The sequence below is a fragment of the Pavona decussata genome, unplaced genomic scaffold (assembly GCF_977016875.1).
Source record: "Pavona decussata unplaced genomic scaffold, jaPavDecu1.1 SCAFFOLD_281, whole genome shotgun sequence".
Taxonomy (NCBI): Eukaryota; Metazoa; Cnidaria; class Anthozoa; order Scleractinia; family Agariciidae; genus Pavona; species Pavona decussata.
The window spans coordinates 405,053-415,118 of NW_028145682.1; positions in this window are offsets into that span (position 1 = coordinate 405,053).

The window sequence follows — 10,066 nt, forward strand, 5'->3', positions numbered from 1 at the left end:
CAGTATCAATATTGTAGCCTGGTAAGTGATCTGACCAATTTATTTTGTAATGTTAGCTTACATATAAACAGAACTAGCCGCAGTATGTGTCCCCGTTCAAGTCAACATTATCGTATTGAAACGCGAATTCTGTGAAAGACCAAAAACATTTCTTACGAAGGGCCTTTCGAACCAACATTGAGAAGTTCATATTTTCCAGGAACCGTTTGCATACGGGCACGGTTTGATAAAAAAATATTGCGTTAAAATAGCGAGGAAAGTCCAAAATGTTTGTTTCCTCGGGCGTCCGCATAATTCATCCACTTATTATTAATCTTTCTGTACCAGCTTACTGATCTGTTTGACTACAATAAGCTCATTGAAGACAGATACGGACACACTAAAAAATGTTCCAGCACTGTTCTAAACGTGGATTTATAGTTCCCCGATTCTTTCTACATGTTTTGTCAAAAAATGCATCTCCTCATCAACACACTATGTGCATCGTTCATAAGTGAATTCATGATGTTCATTTGGTATTGCCCAGGCAATTCTGCAATGTTATCTTTATTTATTTACCGAGTAGGTCTGTCACTTAATACTGAGCATTTCAGACTGCTCTAAAATAATAATAATAATAATAAATAAATAAATAAAATAGAAATAAACGCAGCAACGAAATCAATAGAAAGAAACATAGACTGGTCAATCAATTGAAGAGACTACCTGTGCCAAATAGTAATGATGTCAAGGCTGGTATTCTGATAAACCAATTCATCACTGGTGGTTGAAACTAAACAACCATCAATCATTTCTTGTGTACACTGGTTATAAAGCTCCTTACAAATCTTCACATTGTCCTTGTACCTAGCCATGCTTTTAAAACTTTCAGAATTTTTACACTTTCTGTGTGAACATTGTAAATGCACTTACAAATGATTAAAATCGCAACTCGTTAACTGTAAGGAAAACAAGCACTGAGAAGGAAATGGAAAAAAAGTCACCAAACTAAACAAGACAGAAAAATCATATACTGAAAGGTCAGAAAGTGCGGTTAAGGACAGAAAAGTTCTGCAAGCAAAAGGCACTTGGAAACAGCCAAAGGTATTTCACTATTTTCATAGTTGTTTATGTTTATTATTATAAGTGCTTTTGATATGTACTGTAACATGCAAATTTTACTGAACAGACTAAATTTTTCACAACAGATATTGAGCAGGAGGGGCCTGGGTGAATGACAACCAGTGCTATGAATTAAATGAAGGAATATGGTCTTCATAACAAAATATTTTAATTTTTATAAATAATACCTCTCTACGATTAAGCCTCCAACATTTTACTGGAAATTGTGTTCTTGTTTGATACTAAGCCCCTTCCCTCAAGACGGGGTGGAGGATCTGCTCTTGACAGGTATTAATAATGTAAAACAGACACAGTGAGCTTTTGGCCATTTTTATTTCTAGAACAACCATTAAATTATAAATACCATGACCCTAAATATTGCATGACCCACTCCCTTTTTAATGTAGCTACCTTCCCAGTGCACCAGTCCTAACTTTTAAAAAATGCCCAAGCAGCAAGACTTTCGTGACATTATTGATATAACATAATTTGAGTATTTCTTGTGACCATAGTTGATATACTGGATAACGATACAGAGGCTGGTAAAAAAAATGTGTCAAGGAGCAGTGCCTGACAGTAGACTCTCCTCTGCTGTACACATGCTACAAAGACGATGTTAGTGCCTCAGAAATGTTTCATGTACTCCCTGTGGGTGCAACAGGAGACTTGGTTATCATTGCTTTTCTCTTCACTTGAATCAATACTACTAGGAAAGAAAATAGAAACAAGATTACAACTGTATGTACTGTTGTTAAGTTACTTTTACTTGCTAGACAGTGGTTGGCAGTAGGTGTCCAGTGGTCAAGAATGTAGTTTTTACGGAGTAACTATTAATGAAACAGCTTCATGCGAAGAAACTTAGGTCTCAACTACTGGAAAATGAAAAAAGGATTCTTAACTCACTTAACACTTACTACAACAAAATAGAGCATGAACCAAAACACTGGTTACTTGAAGCGCAAAAGCGAACAATTAGAGCACACAGTTTCTTCAAAGAGATAAAAGTCTCTTTTACCTGAGGTCTTTACTTGGGTACGTAAATGTAGAAGTAAAGGAAATCGTATTAGCACCGCACTGATTAATTCAAACTTAACTGCAAACTGCAAACTGACTCGACGAATTCCACTGATCATTTTAATCGGTTATTTTTCGACATTATTAACACACGGGATATTTTGCTAGAATTATAAGCTACTCTGGAGTAGAGTGTCAAGTTTACTGATACTATCTATGTCGAAAAAAACCCAATTTCTCCGGGCGAACAAACACATCTTTCTGGCACAATTTTTCATACAGGGGGACAAGCCGAAACGCTTCGAAAAGCCTTTCCGCAGGATTCTGAAATAACAACGAATATTCACTCACCTCTCCAGCAACAGAACAAGATTTTAAGTCTCCTTAACTAAATGACAAGCCATTTTCAAGCTTATACAATCAAGAAAAATAAGCTTGAAGTAGTGACACAAACAGCGACCCGGCCGCCATTTTCGAGAATTCTTCGCATTTGCACGCTCGCTTAGCCGTGACGTCACGATGGCCCGAGACCTCGAATCAGCCGCGCTCACGAGTTTATCACTCCCTCCTGGTGCACGGAGTTGTATGTTTTCAAGAGAAAGCCGCTGGTTGTTTTGCCGCCATATCGCAGTCAGCAGTCACGCAACATCATTGATCACGCAACGTTTTGATAAATGTGTATGAAATTACACTCGAAGACTCGATTTAATAATTCAATATTATTTTGTGGACTGTCAACAGTCTATTCCTTTTTTCGATTAAAAGGAACGTTTTTTCTTTCTTTTTTTTTTTTTTTTTTTTTTTTTTTTGTAGAAAGCAAGCTCAAAATTTTTAGCTTACCGCCTTGAACTTTGAGCTGTCACCGGAAGTGAAATCCGTTTCTTTTGGCGACGAGCCCAACAACGACAGCGTTGAAGAAGGTCAGTATGACAGTGATGCATGTATAATAAATGTGCTGGGCTTTACGTAAATCTTTCGTAGTAAAAACTCCTATAATTTTAGTAGAGATAAGACGGCTCGAACACAATGAAAGGTTCTCGTGAGCCAACGATAATGGGCCCGTGACAGCCTCGTTCCCAGACCAACAGTGCGTGAAGATGATTAAAAATTAAAAATGACGTTTCCTTTACGTCATAAAGCAAGAAGTTTTCAACAAACTGTGGAAAGTTATTTCGCCTCTGCTAAGCGTCCGCTTTGGTTTTTTGCTTTACAGTGCTTCGAGATTGGTTTTATAAAGTCGCACCACCTTGTGAACTAATGAAGAAGCAAAACCAATGCTCTCACTCGTTTTCCCGCGCTTGGCGCTGGTTTCATATATTTGCTTCGAAATCTGATTGGCTCATTGCGCTGCTTGCGATTGTTGTGATTGGTCTGAGTAATTGACTTTGGTTTTAACGACACTCCGACAGAAAACCCCTCTGTAGGAAACAACGCACCGAGGTAAGATTTACAATTTGTAACTATACAATGGCGCAAGCCATTAATTTCCGTGCTATGAACTTTTAAAGAAGAGCCCTATGTTCGAAGTAATTCAAGAGCTCTCTGGGCAAAAATGAACTATATAGAAACAAACTTTTGATTAATCAAACAAGTTGCTTTAATTTAAGATAACAGAAGCGGATTTAAAATCGACACATTGGCACTTTGCGAAGATTAAAGACCGATTATTTGAAAACCTGGCAAAAGCAGTGAAACCCGTTTTCTGTTTTCTGTCTTATAGAAGTTTATTTGCTGCTACATTTAAAGGAGGTTTTATTCAAGTTAAGCTAGTGAAAATGAACTAAGTTGCAGGTAATTCCAAATTAAATTAACAATGTATTAGAAAAGTAAGCCAAAAGCTCGTCAGAAATGAACGAACGAAAAATTTAAAACCATTATTTTGCTGCTACATTTAAAGGAGGTTTTATTCAAATCAAGTCAGTGAAAATGAACTAAGTTGCAGGTAATTCCAAACTAAATTTTACAATAACTGTTCAAATTCCCGCGCGCTGATTGGCTCGTAGCTATTGTCTATAAGAGTACAAACAATAAAAATGACGTCAGATGTAACGCGCGCGCTTTCCCAACAAAAAAAATAGCCAATTCCGCTCGTCCTTTTTCCATGTTATTGTAAAAAACAAATCGACGGCAGTTTTCTATGGTCTATACTCTTATAGACCATAAAATGACGCCACAAAATGTTCAAAACTTGGCAGTGAAACCACTCGCCTGCGGCTCGTGGTTCCACTTGAGTTTTGAACATTTTTTGACGTCATTTTATGGTCTATAAGAGTATAGACCATAGTAAACTGCCGTCGATTTGTTAATTAACAATTTATTGGAAAAGTAACCCCAAAGTTCACTAGGCAGCGGTACGTAGATCTTAAATAATGACGTCATCTCAGGTAAAAAAGGCATCTTGTTCTTGTTGATGTTTTTAGTTACGGTGGGGTATGTAGTGCTAATATCAACTTGTAGACTGAGTTTTCTCAAAGCTCTCCCCTTTATCACGTTTAGGCCGGATTCCATTGAATTGTATTGCATATCCTAACTGTGCATAATCTTGCATCATTAGTGCGCGCATGCGGGTGCCCACACACACAAAAAACACATTGCGGTTTTGCATAGAAAATATATATTGTTCGTTCAGTTTCTCCTAATTAGAAATGAGCATGGCGATCCCCTATTTTTATTTCATATATTTTATAAAACACGACTTGCAATAATATGTCCAAGTTTATAGAATTTTTGAGTTCTATTTTCGTGGAACCACTACAGTGTAATCTGTTTTCAGGATCTTCATTAGAAACGTACAGATGTTTTTAAAAATTGCCCTGTTATTTCATCCGTTCTATTTGTCAGATATCACAAGCCGAGCTATCAAAAGCTATCACAAAAAAGATACTGATATTTTATTGCTATGAATAGTTTTCTGCAATGTAATGTTTTAGTGATCATGAGCTACTTCTTTCTCAAGTCTGGCAGGGTTTTTAAATATTTCTGTCACAAGTTAGGAAGTTAAATGCTACAGTTCTATAGCGCGAAAACAGGGACGAAGACCATCTTTTTTTTTTTTTTTTAATTTCTCGATGTGCTAGATGTAAATAAAAAACTGTGCAAAGTTTCCATTTCATGACGGGTTTAAATGATTCAAATGAATGAATCACCTTAATTTTAAAAAGGTTAAGCGCGCGCTTTAAGGACGGTGCCTACTATTGTTACTGCGCATACGTTCTGCGCATCTCGAGATACTCGGGTTTCCTATGGGTGGTGCCTACTAATACAGGAATATTTTTTGTTTGGATTAAAACCATACCGAAAGAGCAGAAATTAGCAAGTTCTCTTGGTATACAAAAAGAAAATTGGGGGTAACGATGCATTTTTCAGAGATAATTAAGCTTCAATTTAGGATAAACTGCCATACATTGCTTTATATTTTGGCGCTTTATAGAAATATTGTTGCACTTTTCAGAGATAATTTTAATTACCCCCAATTTTCTTTTTGGACTCCAATAGGCCTTCCTAAGATCTGCTTTTCCCGTGTAGTCATAAACCGCGCATAAATACTTCTGTATTAGTGGGCACCGCCTTTAAATGGTGCAATTCGCAAACCCTATGATTGTTTATTAGTCATATATCTTGCTTTTGCGTTACAGCCTTTTTAAAAAAGACGACCAAAAGATGAAACGACCGCCAAAGGAATTAGAATCGAATCGATAGGCTTAAATAGAGTGGCTTGATCCCAAATTATTTCATTTTGTGCAAATTTTAATGCCACGAAAACTCACTGCGCGCTTTAGATTCCAATACACAGGTGATTGTTACCGTCACTCTTTCGTCACAAAGGAAAGTTCATTGGATAAAAGTCCTTGCCTTGTTTGCCGCTTGTATGTAATTAGTGATTTAGCACATCAAAGATATTGTGCACAACAAAACCAAGTAAGTTCAGGTCTTTTCCTTTCCCTGTGATGGTTAAGGCTGCATTTGAGATGAAAACGACGCCGTGCGGGTAAGAATGTCATCTTTGATTGGATAAGGTCCCAAACTCTTATGCCAGGATAAAGTTTAAGTTTTGAACTGATTCAGTTAAGTAACTGTTAAGAAACAGTTAAGAAGTTAAGTTCAGAAACAATGATGTAGACAGGAAGTTTTCTCCTCTTAACTATGCAAAATGTATTTTAGTCCGAGTTTAAAGTCTTAAAGTTGCATGGCGCACACTAAGCCGGACATGTATGAAAAGGGAGATCTTTTTTCCACCAAAAGACGCAACTTTTTGAAAACACTTTTTAAAAACTGTTTTGAAAACGCCATTTTTCCAGATCAATATATTGGTATGATCCCTTTCCCCTACCATCTAAAACAATTAACTTCTGTATTCGAGAATAGAGACACTTCGTTAGATCAGGCTTTTCGATCCAAGCCCAGTGTTGCAACAGTTCTTATCCGCTTGGAAAAAGGTTTCCCCACCAATACCACCCATCGTTCGCTGAACTAACTGCAAAGGACAAGTTTTGTAACGCTTTCCGTTTATCTGGCCGCTGATATTCCGATTAAAAATCGTCCAGCTTTCAGACCGTTTGAAGTTCCAAAAGCAAGCGAAGTAATAATTAACCTCCGCAAGAGCATTGTGTTATTAAAGTCGCGGCTTGCGGAAAGCCATCACCTGCACGAAGATCAAATTTTCCTGTCTTTTACCAAGCAAACCGCAACGACTGTAATAATCCACCATATCTAACAGGCTTTCTCCAGGTGGGAGGTATCATCAGAGAAAGTTTCGGTAGCGGCACGTTCTTAGTCACCAGCTGACGCCCATAGCACTCTGCACATTGCCTCTCCGCTTTGCGATCAATTCCTGGCCAGTAGTTTCTCCGTTCATCTTGACAACTCCTTGCATGGTGTCCCTAATACACGAGGTTAATTATTTTTTTAACCTCTCATAATCACATGTCCAATGAACGTCAATCCATTACTAACCGGATAATAACGCTTTGGAACACTGTCCCATTCCCCATCAGTAAGCTAAGGCACTTTTTGAATGTCTCCAACTCGGGGTACTGGGCTGACACTTGCTCAACTTCCTTGATCCTTAAGACAGTTAGTGCAACCACGAGCATGTGCTCAATCCGCTCACTCGACCAATTGTCCCGTATGTAAAGCGTGTCGCCGCTGTACACTGCATTTGCACTTTGACTCATGTTGATCACTCATATCACGAAGAAACGATTTCTGAACTGATTAAATATGAACTACTTTGGCGTTCTAGGAGGTTCTCAGTAAAATCAGAGGCGAAGAGAGATGAGGAATCTTGGGCCATAGTTAATTAAAGGCAATGGTTATGAAACCTGAGAAACTTCTTTGTTTTTGTTTGCCTTTTTGGCCTTGACCCTGCGCAAACAACAATAGAATTTGGAATGTGTTGGAGCAACTGACCAATCGAAATGTTTTTGTTAAGATATTCAACAGCTTACTGTGGCGTGAACGTTAAAACAAAGGATTGTGCAGAGTCGCGGCCCTTCCAACATAAATTGCAGCACCATTGTTTTCATGGCAAGGTTTCCTATCCAGTCCCTCAATTAACTAGTATGCTTGGGCTGCTGGCGACTCCTTCTCATGTTTGACCTGTTAACAAATATTGTTGCAAAAAATAGTCGTGTTCCTGTCATCAAATTTAGTTGGAAATTAGATTAGAAAATTGAACATAAATAGCTGTGATTACACATGGAGATGCTAAAAAACGAACGCGTAATATGCCCCCGGGACTTAATGACTAACCCCCAATATAATCCCTCTCCGCTACCCTCCACGATGGTAACGGTCATCGTAAAGACCTAAAGGAGCTCTTAAATCCAAATCGCCGTGCTTGGTACTTTCCGAATTTTGCTCAGTGAAAAATAGCGTAACACACGTTATACAACAACAATCACTTGCAGCAAAGTGTTTTTGGTATATTGCGGAATCATGGTTACTATCGTTTCCATATAAATAAGCACCAATCGTTCTCTTTTGCTATTTTATTATTTGGTATAATTTTTGTCATTTTGCTGGGAACAAATATATTCACCTTAATTGTAGTTTTGTTCTTTAAGTTGATTGCTATCAGATTCATGCTTTCCAATATTTCAATTTTCTTAGTCTCAGGGTTTGCGTCATCTGAATTTTTGCAAAGGACGAGGCTGCTAAAAAGGCATATCCTTTGAAATCGATATGGGCTCCGAGAGCGAGTAGACTAACGCTTCAAATGCTTCAAATGCTTCATATGTTGAACGCTCATGATAGATTGTTTGTCTCTTGTTATAGTGCATTGTGTTCGAAGAAAAACTAAACGAAACTGGTAGTTTCTGTGAAAGAAATTAGCAATTTTCGTGCTCACAATAATCCTACATGGAGGATTTTGAAGAACAAGCTTTGACTTCTACGCCTTGTATGCCTAAGATTTGGAAACGCTATGTGGATGACACCTTTACCATCTTGAGTCGAGACAAAGTTGACATTTTCTTGCAACACCTCAATAGTCAACAACCAACGATCCGCTTCGCTATGGAAACTGAGACCATTGACACCATACCCTTTCTTGACACGTGGGTAACTAGAGATTCGGATGGCTACCTCTTTACCAGTGTTTACAGAAAGCCTACACACACTGACCAATACCCAGCGTACGATTCACACCACCCGCAATCTGTAAAACGCGGTATTGTCAAGTGCCTGTACGATAGATCGAAACACCTCATAACTAAACCATCAGTTATCTCGCAAGAAAAGAAACACCTCGCATCAGTTCCTGTTTCTAACGGTTATCCGTTTTCGTTTATGAAAAAAAATTACGAAAACAAAGAAACAAACAGCCACAAAAGAACCTGCGCCTGAAATTAAATCTACTGTGGTGCTACCATACGTCAAAGGGTTATCAGAGGCTCTTCGCCGTTGCCTGCAACAGCAAGGCATACGGACAGTTTTCAGATCTGACACAACACTTAGATCACACCTAGTGCGACCTAAGGACACTGTCGACCCTGCAAAACAAGACGGAGTAGTCTACAAGATTCCCTGTGAGTGTGGCAAGGTCTATATTGGAGAGACGGGAAGATCTATGCATGAAAGGATTAAGGAACGCGATAGAGACATACGGCTTGCTCGAACCCAATCCTCCGCCGTTTCAGAACACAGCAATACGACGGGCCACTATCCGCTCTGCGATGAGGTTAAGTTTATTGACCGAGACCCACATTGGTACACCCGTAGGGTTAGAGAGGCTATTCACATTAGACTTCACCCTGACAACACCAATAGGGATAATGGAATTGAAATTCCGGAAGCGTGGATGCCCACGATCAAACAACACAGCAGCAATTCTAGTCTGAACGACAAGGATCGAAATCCTCCAATCAACAACAGCCTAAGAGAGGATCGAAACGCACCAATCAACACAAACCGAGGAGCTACTTATACTGTCACGCAATCAGTCGACACCATCGCCTGATGAAGAACAGCAGTATAGCGGTCGAAACGTCGCGATCCACATCTTTGTGACTCAATCGTGAGACAAACGATTAACTCATCTATTATATTTGTTTACTAACTCACAATATGACCAGCTCCTAGTTGGCTTGATAGCTCAGTTGCATGGTAGAGCACTGCACCGGCATCGCAGAGGTCCCGTTCAAGCCTGATTTTCTTTCAGGCTTTCTTTTCGCAAAGTTTCGTAAATTACTGCGAGAATCTTTCTTCTATTCAAACTTATGTATAAGGTAGCCCGGAAATAGCTTCCTATTTTTGAGTCAGTTCAATTCCAAAGTGTAACTATTCAAATTTAATCTTTACGGCAGTAATTTCCTGTGATATTCAGTTGATAGCGAAGTGTGGCTCTTGTTATGTTTTGGCTCTCTAGGTGAAGAAGTCATTATTTGAAACATATTGTGTAGTACCGACTTCGGCACTGTTTGTTTGTAACTAGGTCGATTCTACAGAGTGC